A 13,588-nucleotide genomic window follows, 5' to 3' on the forward strand; every position below is an offset into this window, starting at 1 on the left:
CCACACAGTGAGAGGAAATATTCTAAAACATATATTCAGTCATTTTGATAAGGGAGTGATTTCACGCGGCTCTTATGACAATTCATCCCAAATCTACTGCTGTCAAAGTAGAAGTAGTCTCAAACAGTGCCGTGCTTTTATCGAATGAGAAATGGTCAATAAACTAGAAGTGTCAGTAACCGGATATTAGACATAGACTATAGCTATTCCTCGTCTGACATAGAGGTGGTCAAAGTAGTTACCGTCGGTACTCAAGTAGAAGTAGAAGTAAACGAAAATCATAACTACTTGAGCAAGTAATGCGAGTGGCTAAAATCTACTTGAAGTACTTTGAAAAGTAGGAATACTTTGTCACTGACCACAACATGAATTTAGCAATAAAAAGAACACAGTCAAATTGCCACCCTTATAAGGAGCTAAAAGACTCACTTTCGGTGACATCTTACAACGGTTCGAACCCAATCCCACGCCGGGGCTCGGGAGGGTCGGAAGTGGCAGGACCGCCTACTGGATTAACGTCGTCCGGGTCTGATGTAAAAAAGACACAAAAATACGTGATGATCCTACTGTGTAGGTTTACAGGATATTGTAGTGCATTTGGCCGGTAAAATAATTTTACGAAAGGCGATTCAGCTGTTATTAACACAAAATCTGCTTCGAATTTTGCATTGTCATTTAGTTTCGACATTGTGACGCAACAATTCTGTCTGGCAAAACGAAAGTGAAACTAAGAAGAAAAAGCCAGACAGCATTGTTGCGTCACAATTCAAAACTCGATCACAATGCAAAATTATATGCTTGTTTGGAATGAAATATCTATATTCGTAATCAGTACAGCAGTAGCTTTCCATTGGTACCCGTTTTGTCCAATTTAGCGCTTGGTAAGCCGATCAGAAATGGCCGTAAAGTTGCCTTTGACCAAATGGAAAGTGTGACGTAGACCAATTTCAAGAGCTTCTTGGAGGTACAGAACTTCAATACACAATTGAATAGTATATTCATATTGAAATGAACCCGAATATTTTCGGCTGAGACTCGTCAGGGGTAATTGTCAGCAACTAGTAGAGAATTGGAAAGAACATTGTATATCAACAATCGTATCACAAAATATGACGTCACCAGCATGAAAGAGAGAGCGTTCAATGTACTATTTATATTTAACCAAAATTATCAAAAAAGAGGACATTTGGGCGTTCTATATTAAGCCACTTTCAAAAAAGTCAAAAAATGAGGACGGTCAAAAATGGCCGTAAAGTTGCCTTTGGTCAAATCGAAATTATGACGTAGCCAAAATGTAGTGAGCCGTTCAGTCTCGATGTGTCCACATCCACACCATATAGGACAAACGAAGAAGCGCCGAATGGTGTAATACATCTATAACTTCATCACTTAGCGTATGTTGATATTCAGCAAGCAATTGCTGAGCTTGAATTGAGCCAGCAGCGCCGCGTTTTTTAGCCAACCTAACGATTTTATCGAATGGCCAGTGAAATTTGAAGAATTTTTTGAACAATCCAAGTGTTTAGCTTATATGTTGATATTCAGCAAGCAATTGTTGAGTTTATTTACCACTTTCTTCAGAAATTGGACTAGCCGTCTGTTCTATACACCATAATGGAATTCAGCTATTCGATAAGACCTGCTACGCCTGAAGATGCAGACGACGTCGTCGAAATGATAGAGGAGCTGGCTTTGTTTGAGAAGATATTAGACCAATGCCAAATTACACCGCAGCAGTTCAAGGAAGACGGATTTGGACCAGAACCGTATTTTCACTGCCTCATCGCCGAGGTCACACTTGCTACAGGAAAAGTGAAAATAGCCGGATATGCGGTATTCTACTTCATATACTCCACATTCAAAGGAAAAAACGTGTATCTTGAAGACTTGTACGTAAGGGAACCGTATCGTAAGCATGGAATTGGCGGCGATCTCATGAAAACAGTGGCACAAGCTGCGATTGAAAAAGGTTGTGTTCAATACCGTTTCGGATGCTTGGGTTGGAACACATCGGCGTTGAATTTTTACAAGTCAAACGGAGCAAGGGATTTGACTGATGTAGAGGATCGGCATATTTTACGTCTTGAGAAAGATAAAATGCATTCGTTTGCAGCCAAAAATGGTAAAAAGTAGTGTGAATCGTGTGATGTATCTTACTTTTCACATTTGTTTCGTGTGCAAGACTACGTTGTGTTATTAGTAATTTAATTTTAAGCTACAACTCATGAATAATGTGTGGGCCGAATCTAGGTATCTTGAATGCCCTTTTTTGTTCCATTATTTTTCATTTGTAGGTATCTTTGTTGTATTCCATATAAGGACGTTATCAACCGATTGCATTGCCTGTATTGGAAATGTGCAGCATCTAGGCAATGTAAGTGGTGGTCGTGGTGGTCTTTTACACTCGGCAGAGCAGATAGATGTACCAGGCACACGATTAGACTATACGGTAGGCCGAATACAGCACAGGACTCGACTGTCACCTCGTCGCAGATAATAACTTGGAGTTTAGTAACGAAATTCTGCTTTTGAGTAGGCCTAGTAATCCATCAACGAAAACAGAGGCTGCGTAAACTAAACTGGAACAGTGTTTGCTTTGAAGACTGTTCATTTATTCAATTTGTTTATATACTAATAGGAGGTTTGCAAGTTATAGAAAAATTCTTTTAGTCTGCATAGTCTTGAATTGGTCAACCTGAATAAATGTCGAATACAACTTCAGCCTAACTGTTCTCATGCAGTAGAGATCAAGATGTAGTTGACATTGCTTCATTACGAATTGCATCGTCTGTGATCTGAATTCAAACTGTGAATAAGTACGTGTGAGCAAAATCTAGTGCCGTACCTGACTAGATCAAGCATTAGTTGTCGATTCGAGTATCAATCATTAGACGTTGCTACAGTACGAAGTGGAAAATTTTAATATGTACCGGTTATGCGACCATCACAGGATATAATGCCAGTTCTACATCACATTAAAGATTTTTTGGTATTTTTCCGACTATATATATTTCAGTTTACTTTGTGACAAAATGCTGTGGGTTGATCACTTCACAGATCTATCAGTATCAGTTTATTATTATTTTCATCATTTTAAAACACCACAAAAACTGCGATATAATGAAAAAAATAGGAAGGTGCCGAAACGACCTGGAGTAGTCTTTGAGATCAGAGGCATGCACACTGAATGAAAAGTAAGGAAGAGAATATAAAAGGCAAGTGACAAAATGAGGTGGCATGTGGCGGGAGGCGAGATCGATATGTTAGGTCGTGGTTCGGTGATCCTGAAGGCTGACTAGTATTTATTTACAAGAGAATGCTTGTATTTCTACTTGAATGCGGACTATAGTCATTTGAACAAACGTGCGTAGACTGCGTGTTTCGTATACCGCGATAAGATCAATCAAAGTTTATTGCTTTCAGACGTGGAAAATAGTATCGAAAGTATATTTCTCGTTGATCAAATAACTCTTTGCCGCAATGAGCATTTCGTACACGATTCATTGTACCAAACCCTACGAATAAACCCCTTGCTTACGAAGGCTTCTAAGTGGTAATGTGAAGATAACGGCATCTTAACGGTATCCCGGTGAATGATTCAATTTATTTCATTACAACCATGTTGCGACGACCTGCCGGAAACCTCACTCAGCCTTGCGCTCGACATTTACTTTTCAGATTTTTAAAAAACACTCAATATACAAAATGGAAAACTCTATAGAGTCGACACAATTAAAAAATGATATCAAATCAGCTCTCACCCGTAAAAATGATTCAATTCAGACCGTGTCGGCAATGACATTCACTGCTAAAAACTTCGAAATAAGCTTGGACCTAGCTGTGACTCGCCAACCCCTTAACTAGACCGAACTTAACGGAGACCGGGGACAAATATAACAATCGACCTCACCGCTAGTAGGGTGGAGAAATCGCCTTGATAATTTTAGTGCGCATGCGGTAGTTATGTCTCATAACATACCCGAAGTTACGTTGAGCTACGACGCGAAACCCCGGAATAATTTAAAAAAACGAACTTTTTGACACTTGAATAAATATTTTCTTGTCTGGAATAATTTGTTCAGAAGAATAATACCTCAAGTTTTGTTTGTTTGTTTTATTAACACAATCGGCGCTTATCAACACTTGGGTCATTTGCGCCCGCACAGTAACGGCGTTACGTACTTATCAAGGAAGCGGGTGTATTACTATGAGCTCGGGACCTCGTCTCTCTGCGATTGCCGCCTGCTCCGCGCTTGTTACACGAAACGCCTAGCACAGCACACCAGTCCATACGATTATAATTGGATTATATTCCGCGACACAGTACTCAAAATAGCGTTTCACACTAGACTCGTCGGCCATCGAGTGAATACTTCGGCTTAGCGGTTCGGCCATGCTTGCGCTGTCTTCGATTAGCAAATTGCTATTTGCTACTTACAATACCCTTTTCGTATCAAATTACACATGGCTGCAGTCGGGACGGATCTTGCACGCATTGATAAACCAGGAATTTAATTGTGATTGCAACGGAAATTAGCAGTAACGGTACTGCTACGAATTACCGGTAGGCTACCGAAATCTTCTTCGCGATCTGCCCATACGCTGCTGCCACAATTCGAGGGTTTGTGTTCTGGTGCATGGATACAATACAAACTACCGTTTGACCACAAACTAGGTGAACTTATTCACATACCCCTGTTAAGCAAATCATCAACAGGACACTCGAAGTTAATGTCTGAATCACGACGACGAAACAGCAGTACCGGTAGACTAATGGACAAGTTACTATTCTGCGTTCGAAATTGCCGGACCACGATATCCCATATCTATATCTCCCACATACTAGGATATGCCACCTAATTTTCATCTTTTTTCCATCTTATTTTATCTTCTGTTAGTTTTAAGCATGCAAGTGGTTCATCATGACCATTTTACATGTTGGATGGATTTAGGCCTACATGTTCAAGGTCAAAGCGGGTTGTTTGATTGAATGACCGCTACAAGTCATCTCGGCTCATTCCTACCGAGTCATTTATCGTAATCTTGTGATTATTATGAAATTATTACTGAGTAAGTAAGCCAAAACGTCATCGCAATCGCTTCGCCCACCTAGTTCGGCCAAGTCACGGTCGGATTACGCCTGGTCATGGAAACACGGCCGACATGTACAACGCATGCAACATGGCCTTTCGGCCGTCCGTGCATGGAAACGAAAAACGAAGTAATTGATTCCAGGCAGAGTAAATCCAACTTTTCAGGATTGTCACTCAATGATTAGCTTAGTAATTACAATATAGAAGTCGGCAATACATCGGTGCGCGCTGATGTACAAGATATTCGACTTCGACAGCGAAATTACTTCACTAATCATTGAGTTACAGCTCTGAACCTTTGCACAGTGTTAGATGACGACATCAAAATATGCCAAACTAAATGCTGTCACCCATCTCGATATGGAACACAGTCAAAATCAACAAAGACCGATAGCGACTTTGCCTTCGATTACTGCCGAGACAGATCGACAATAGCAAAGTCCGCAAAGGCATTTGGGTGTCACGGTCACGTGATTTTTCGAGTGTTCACACCACCTCTGAGTACGCGCTGGTGGAACGAAGAAGCGCCGAACGTTGTAGATTTAGAACTTCATCACCTAGCTTATGTTGATATTCAGCAAGTAATATTGTTGAGCATATTTAACGCTTCCTTCATAAATAAACTAGCCGACACTCCATTTCCGACGGATAGCCACAGGGTCTACTCACAATCATGGAATTCAGCTATTCAATAAGACCTGCTGCGTCTGAAGACGCAGACGACGTCGTCGAAATGATAGAGGAGCTCGCTTTGTTTGAGAAGATATTAGACCAATTCAAGCTCACACCGCAGCAGTTCAAGGAAGACGGATTTGGACCAGAACCGTGTTTTCACTGCCTTATCGCTGAGGTTTCACTTGCTACAGGAGAAGTAAAAGTAGCCGGATATGCGTTATTCTACTATACATACTCTACCTTCAAAGGAAAAAACGTGTTTCTTGAAGACTTGTACGTAAGGGAACCGTATCGTAAGCATGGAATTGGCTGCGATCTCATGAAAACAGTGGCACAAGCGGCGATTGAAAAAGGTTGTGTTCAATACCGTTTCGAATGCTTGGGTTGGAACACACCGGCATTGGATTTTTACAAGTCAAACGGAGCAAGGGATTTGACTGATATAGAGGATCGGCATCTGTTACGTCTTGAGAAAGATAAAATACATTCGTTTGCAGCCAAACTTGGTAAATAGTAGTGAGAATCGTATGATGTATCTTACATTTTACATTTGTTTCGTGTACAAGACCACAGTGTGTTATTAGCAATTTCATTTTAAGCTACAACTCTGCGACAAACTGATTACCAAAATAGTACCTTGTGAGCAATCGGTATGTCTGTAACACCAAGTCACGAGAGAACGATCTGTCCGAGGTGTTATCTTGTCACCAACCGCGGGATTTGTCAACCATTTCACACCTATTTGAAGTGTTAATTTTCGAGCGTGGCTATTGTTGGTTTTCGAATTGCCGTCTACGACGGTCGACGGCTCTGTGGCAAACTCGTTACCAAAATATTACCGTGTGAGTGATTCCTAGATTAAGCAAACTATCTCACACCTTTTTGAATAAACATTAGTTCATGAAAGCACCTATATCCGAAAACGTTACCATACGACCGCACTAGGGCTCTTCAAAAATGACTTTTTTTCTCAAATCGTGCTGGCTACTTCATAAAATTGTTAGGTTACCTAATTTAAGCCTACACACAAAATTTGGTTCAATTCCAGCCAGTAGCCGCTTTGCTACAGGAGAAGTAAGTTTCTATTTATTATATAAAAATAAAGAATAAACCAGTGGTTCAATTTGGTTCAATTCCAACCAGTGGAAGCGGAGTTATTACCGTCGAAAAATTTGGATTTAAATAAAATAGTATTTACGGTGACCGATTCTTTGTTTATTTATTATAGTTGTGCTCACCGTAAATACTATTTTATTCAAATCCAAATTTTTCGAACTCCGCTTCCACTGATTGGAATTGAACCAAATTTGGTGAGCATCGTTTCTATAGACAGCCTAACACTTTCATGGGGTGAACAGAAAATTTTCAAATTTTTTAATATTTATCTCTACATAATCAATAGAAACTTACTTCTCCTGTAGCAAAGCGGTTACTTGCTGAAATTTAACCAAATTTTGTGTGTAGGCTTAAATTAGGTAACCTAACAATTTTATCAAGTAGCCAGTACGATTTGAGAAAAAATGTCATTTTTGAAGAGCCCTAGACCGCACCCATAAGAATAACGATATATTGAAGTCGCACTCTCCGTAAACGTTAGGATCAACTCGAATCGGTCATATAAAATAATTTGGAATATACACATCAAGTAGGCTTACCATACGTCCCCTTTTAAGAGGATTTGTCCTCTTTTTTGACTTTTTTGAAAGTGTCCACGGAGGACGCCCTTTAGTCCTCTTTTTTGAGATTTTGTCCTCTTTTTTGAAATTTTAGGTCAGATTTAGAGCAAATTGCGAGTGATATGCCGCAAATTAGCACAGAAGTGAAGGTCCGGCGGGTATTTCGGAGTTAAAAACGGTAATTTTAGCTCTGAGCGAAAAGATGACCTTTTTTTTTTAGTCATGCACCTGGCAATGTGGACAGAAAAACGGTATTTTGATTTTTTTTTAGTCAACCGATCACAAAGTGGGAAAAATTCACCGGTTTTTGAGAATTCTACTCCGGATTTGCAAGTTGCAAATTTCAGAAAAAGTGTCCTCTTTTTAGATTTCCAAAATATGGAAGCCTAACATCAAGTGAAGATCAATGACGTGATCAATATACTTAAAACAGATGCAACACCACCTCCTGACCGCAGCCTATAAGTGAAAGCACGACTTGCCTTTATCGGTTTTCACGACACCATGCGAGAGATGCCTCTACCTCAGGGGTGGGCAAACTTTTGAGCTCGCGGGCCGCATTCAACATCTGAATCCATCCGCGGGCCGCACTATATAAAATAGGGATTATAAACCAAAACGCAATATTGGTATTTGATTATATAGTGAGGACATGGAGATATGCTTATTACAAAAAAATTGCTTTGATGATATCGTACACGCGTCAGAAACAGTGGCGAGATTTCATAGGCTGGTCGTCCTCAATAACCAATTTGTCAAAATTAACATTCCACAAAACATGTTAAATCCCGACATTTTTACGCGATGATGTTCGCTACGTATGTATTCATAGATGTAGTGGGTTATTCTAATTCACGTAAAACGAATTGCGCGTACTTTTAGATCTCCAATTTCCCGTTAAAACACTGCCCCCACGCTTGCTAGGGTTATTTTCAACAACATGTTTCGAATTAGATATTATATCCCGCAGAGCACAGCGTGTGAAAATCGAACAAGGAGGCACTGTATATCACTTTTGAGAGTGAAAGCCTCTTGTACATAAAATAAGTTTCGAAGCTTTGTGCACGAAATGAATAACTAAATATGCTTGTATTTGAGATCTACGAAATTAAATCGTCAGAATATTACTTCATCGTATCAGAAAGGATGATACTATCTAGTGTTAGAGTTCACAACCTCATATGAACGCTATATAATATGAGTTGTTTTGTTTGGAAAAGATTCATGTTAAAATTAACAAATGGGTACAGTTCTAAATTCAATGTGAGCAGATATATGCATCTCATTCTCAGTTGACCAAATTATAGTTACACAAAGCATCAAGACAAAATCCAATACTATTAGTTTCCCCGTATTGCCAATCGCAAATGAGAATTCGGGATGATTCGAACCACAGGGTATGAGACCATACCCGATTGTTGTTATAACAACCTAGATTTGACCCTGAATATACCACACACAATTATTACCTGGTTTATTATAGTCGAATGGTCCTCGAGCGCGATTAAAGCGCGAAATTTACAATACCAAAGTCCCGAAAAGACCGACTGGACTTTGACCTCTTACCAGGACCGAAGCTGCTGCAACCCAAACCCCCAATCGGTGAGCTCGAAGGGTGCCCGAAATTATTTCGGTGAATGAACAGAAATTACACATCATGATTTGACGACTCCCCACGGCAGAATATGCATAATTATAGAAAATAAAAATAGACATTTCGGCGTCGGCCATTACCACGCCGCGATGCACGAGACAATCCGAGACATATGAAGTTTTGGTCAATATGGGACGCCGAGAAGTGTGTCAAAAAGATCGCCTGAGAGAAAACCTTGGCCGAAATAGATTGCACGTATGTTGATCATAAACTTCGATGCATAGAAATCTTATTGTCCATAGGTTCTTAAATCGCTCATGCTGAATTATCATGTCGCAATCTGCACCACACAGGACGAGAGAATTACTTGCCAGCGAAGAAATATCAATTTTGAATCGTGTGCTTACTATAGTTTAATACGTGTATGCGTTTCATTATCTTTTCACTATATAGCAGACAAGAGGTAACAAAATAACATGTAACGAATTAATTGTACCTACGGGCACGCCCGAATACGCTCAATTATTAATTACGTGGCCTTTATTTTCCAATACAACAGCTCACTCAGCGCTACTGGTAAACCTGATTACATGGGCTTAGAGGATAAAAAGTTTATAGCGACATATATATGCAATTACCACCTATTCATTCATGCATTATAGAAAATTTTGGCGCCTATAGGGCGACCAGGCCTCATAAACTTTGCTGATCATCGGTTTCTTGGGAGCGAAGCCCCCAGAAGTTTAGTTTATCACGCGATAATAGGTGCGAAAGACAATCGTTTTTAGGGGGGCTGACGAAGTGCTGATACGGCCCTCCCTCTTACCCATTGTGTTTATTCCAGTCCTTACAATATGAGGTGGGGGGCGCTGGAGCACGATAATTTTTGAAAGGGGTCGCTGGAGGAAAAAAGGTTAAGAACCACTGGCCTAGGCCAAGGTGGGTGTCTGATTCCATAGGCTACTCCAAGTCGCTTCGGCATCTTCCTGTCTTTTCATTGTATCGCATTTTGTGGTGTATTGAACTGATACAAATTGCTAATAAACTATAATGATGAAATTATATGCCAGTGAAGAAATACCAATTTGAAATCGTGTGCGTCTTTTAGTTTAGTACGTTTGGACGATTCTATATTTTTTGATATAGCAGACAAGAGATACACGAAATAGCATCATATATCGAAGTCATACCAACGGGTCCGCCCGCCCGAATATGTTTAATTATTATTTACGGTCCCTACAGTTTCCAAGACTCTTCACTCACCTCTACCGGTAAATCTGATTAAGTGAGCAGAGAGGACAAGAAATTGATAGCAATATATATGCAATTCCCGAACTTATTGACCGACACCTTCCTATCTTTTCATTGTATCGCAGTCTTGTGATGTTTTGAAACAATGAAAATAATATTAAACCTGATTGATTGATTATCATGAATTATCGCAAATTTTCGCGCCTCGCGCTGGCTCACTATAAACACCACAGTTAATTTCGTGGCAAAAGCGAACTAAGTGATGGGAGGTCGGTTTATCACCCTATGGGAGCCCAGTTTTTGGGGGGCCCGACGAAGCGCTGTTTCGTTCCTGCTAACTGGTATACGGGTATATATATTGAGGGGTCCTACCTTTTCAAACACATCTCAGTCAGCTCTACCGGTAAATCTCATTACGTGAGCAGAGAGAGGATAAAAATTGATAGCAATATATATGCAATTCCCGATGATATTGACCGATTCAAGAATGAGTTATTGAAATTTTCCGCGCCTAGCGCGTCTAGACGAGAATAGCTGGCTCACACAACGTAGATGACAAGTAGCGGCAAAGTGTCGATAGCCAAAGGGGGTCTGGGGGGCGAAGCCCCCCATCGGTTTATCACTCTATGGGGGGCCCAAGGCCAACGTTTTTGGGGGACCTGACGAAGTGCTGTCACGGCCCCGAATAAGACCTGCTACGCCCGAAGATGCAGACAACGTCGTCGAAATGATAGAGGAGCTCGCTATGTTTGAGCAGATGTTAGACCAATTCAAGCTCACAGCGCAGCAGTTGAAGGAAGACGGATTTTGACCAGAGCCGAATTTTCACTGCCTTATCGCTGAGGTTACACTTGTTACAGGAGAAGTAAAAGTAGCCGGATATGCGTTATTCTACTACATATACTCTACCTTCAAAGGAAAAAACGTGTTTCTTGAAGACTTGTACGTAATGGGAACCGTATCATAAGCATGGAATTGGTGGCGATCTTATGAAAACTGTGACACATGCGGCGATTGAAAAAGGTTGCGTTCAATACCGTTTCGAATGCTTGGGTTGGAACACACCGGCGTTGGATTTTTACAAGTCAAACGGAGCAAGGGACTTGACCGATATAGAGGATCATCATATGTTACGTTTTGAGAAAGATAAAATGCATTCGTTTGCAGCCAAACTTGATAAAAAGTAGTGTGAATCGTGTGATGTATCTTTCATTTTACATTAGTTTCGTGTACAAGACCACACAGTGTGGTATCAGTACTTCCATTTTAAGCTACAACTCATCATTACCATTGTAAACTTCTAACAGGAAAGGAAGAAAAGGACGCAGTTTATTTTTGTTCCTAATATTTTTGCGGCATAAACACCGACTCATAATACACATACAAACGAACTGTGCATATGCATACCATGAGTGCATGATGTGCATATGCCGCTGGACAAGGAAGGTGCAGATATAGCCTCTTACGGTTTTTTAAGTCTGGCACCGCCCTTCCATGCTATTTCAGTAATGAATGAGCGCCAAGCAGTGAAGTCATGGATACCAGTGTTACTCACCAGGCCTTTTGTCTGACCCGGACTGGGATCGAACCCACGACCTACCGATCAGGAAGCCTGACGCTGCACCAGTACGCCATCTCGTCTGTGCGAACCGAATCTAGCTATCTTTAATGAGCTTTTTTGTTCCATTTTTTCTCATTTGTATACTTTCAGTATCTTTGCTGTTCTCCATATAATGACATTATTAACCGATTGTATTGAAAATGTGCAGCATCTAGGCTACTTAAGTGTGTCATCTTGTGAGGAAAATTAAATTTCCGACACCCATGATGAGCCAGGGATTTTGAGCCGGAACCCCAGTGCCGTGCCTCTTAAGCGTAGTTGGAGCTCTACATAGCATTCAAAAGGAGCCGGAGCTGGTTCTATGGACAGTACCTCGGGCTCCGATGTATCTCATAAAGATGCTATGCTTTTTCTAGGGTTACCATATTTTGGAAATGTGAAGAGGGGACTTTTTCAAAATTTTCTGACTTAAAATACTGGAATAAAATCCAGGAAAAATGGGAAATTTCCCCCGACTTTGTGGTTGGTTGACTAAAAATAAATTCATCACTTCGTCTCGACTTCCCCAAAACACGCATTTTTACCATACTCTTCCGGTCAACTTACCGGCTCAGCTCCCGAAATGGCCCATTGTACATTGTACATGCAATGGCACGGAGTAAACTGCGTTCTCGTGCGGATATGACGCCATCGACATACGACCCGAAGTAATTATCACGTCACAGGACGTTGCGTACCCCCACGAAATGAGATGGTTCCTTGCGACGGTTATACAACCGAACCATAATTGCCGGAGCAGTGGTATCAATGATCTCCGGAGCTTGGAGCCGGAGCTTATTCGTGATAAAAGAAAGCGCAGGAGCGGTTTAAAATTTACGACTGCTCCAAAGCCCTGGTCAGAGCAGGAAGTTATATCAAGCATACTAGTCGACCAGACGGCAGGTGGAATACAGCACTGGACTCAACTGTCATCATGTCGCAGATAGTAACTTGGAATTTAGAAAATAAATTCTGCTTTTGTGTGGTAATCCATAACTTAAAACATAGGCTGCATAAACTGAAATGGAAGTATGTTCGCTCTGAAGACTATATTTATTTAATTTGTTTATACTTCAGTTGCACGTACGTTGTGTACAAAAGTAATAAGAGGTTTGCAAGTTATAGAGAAATTCTTTTAGTCTGCAGAGAGTGTGAATTGGTCAATTTCAATAAATTTCGATTGCAACTTCAGCCTGTTCTCGTGCAGTATAAACCGAGATGTTGAAGCCGCCATTGGTTCATTACTAGGCTTACCATATTTTCGAAATCTAAAAATAGGACATACTTTTTCAGAAATTTCAGACTTGCTAAACCGGAGAATTCTCAAAAACCGGTGAATTTTCCCACTTTGTGATCGGTTGACTAAAAAAAAAGGTCATCTTCCCGCTTGGAGCTCAAAATACCGTTTTTCTCTACACATTGCCAGGTGGATGACTAAAAAAAAGGTCATCTTTTCGCTCAGAGCTAAAATCACCGTTTTTAACTCCGAAATACTCGCCGGAGCGTCAGTTCTGAGCTAATTTGCGGCATATCACTCGCAATTTGCTCTAAATCTGACCTAAACTTTCAAAACAGAGGACAAAATCTCAAAAAAGAGGACAAGGCGTCCTCCGAGGACACTTTCAAAAAAGAGGACAAATCCTCTTAAAAGAGGACGTATGGTAAGCCTATTCATTACATCGCCTGGGGGGAGATAGCG

General features: G+C 40.6%; 1 long non-coding RNA gene and 3 pseudogenes across 2 annotated transcripts in view; all 4 read left to right on the top strand.

The window, feature by feature from the left end:
* The window catches only part of LOC145438659 (uncharacterized), a 157,813-nt gene that overhangs the window by 88,086 nt on the left and 56,139 nt on the right, over nt 1–13,588 (top strand). The window lies entirely within an intron of this gene.
* LOC145438631 (thialysine N-epsilon-acetyltransferase pseudogene) lies at nt 823–2,334 on the top strand (annotated as a pseudogene). The gene is made up of 2 exons (XR_013914983.1): nt 823–964; nt 1,582–2,334. The product of XR_013914983.1 is annotated as a thialysine N-epsilon-acetyltransferase pseudogene (transcript).
* Nucleotides 5,589–10,100, top strand: LOC145438633 (thialysine N-epsilon-acetyltransferase pseudogene; annotated as a pseudogene).
* Nucleotides 10,552–11,569, top strand: LOC145439927 (thialysine N-epsilon-acetyltransferase pseudogene; annotated as a pseudogene).

Source organism: Botryllus schlosseri, chromosome 5 (assembly GCF_051294905.1).
Source record: "Botryllus schlosseri isolate E-star chromosome 5, Bs_hap1, whole genome shotgun sequence".
In the NCBI taxonomy this organism is placed as follows: domain Eukaryota; kingdom Metazoa; phylum Chordata; class Ascidiacea; order Stolidobranchia; family Styelidae; genus Botryllus; species Botryllus schlosseri.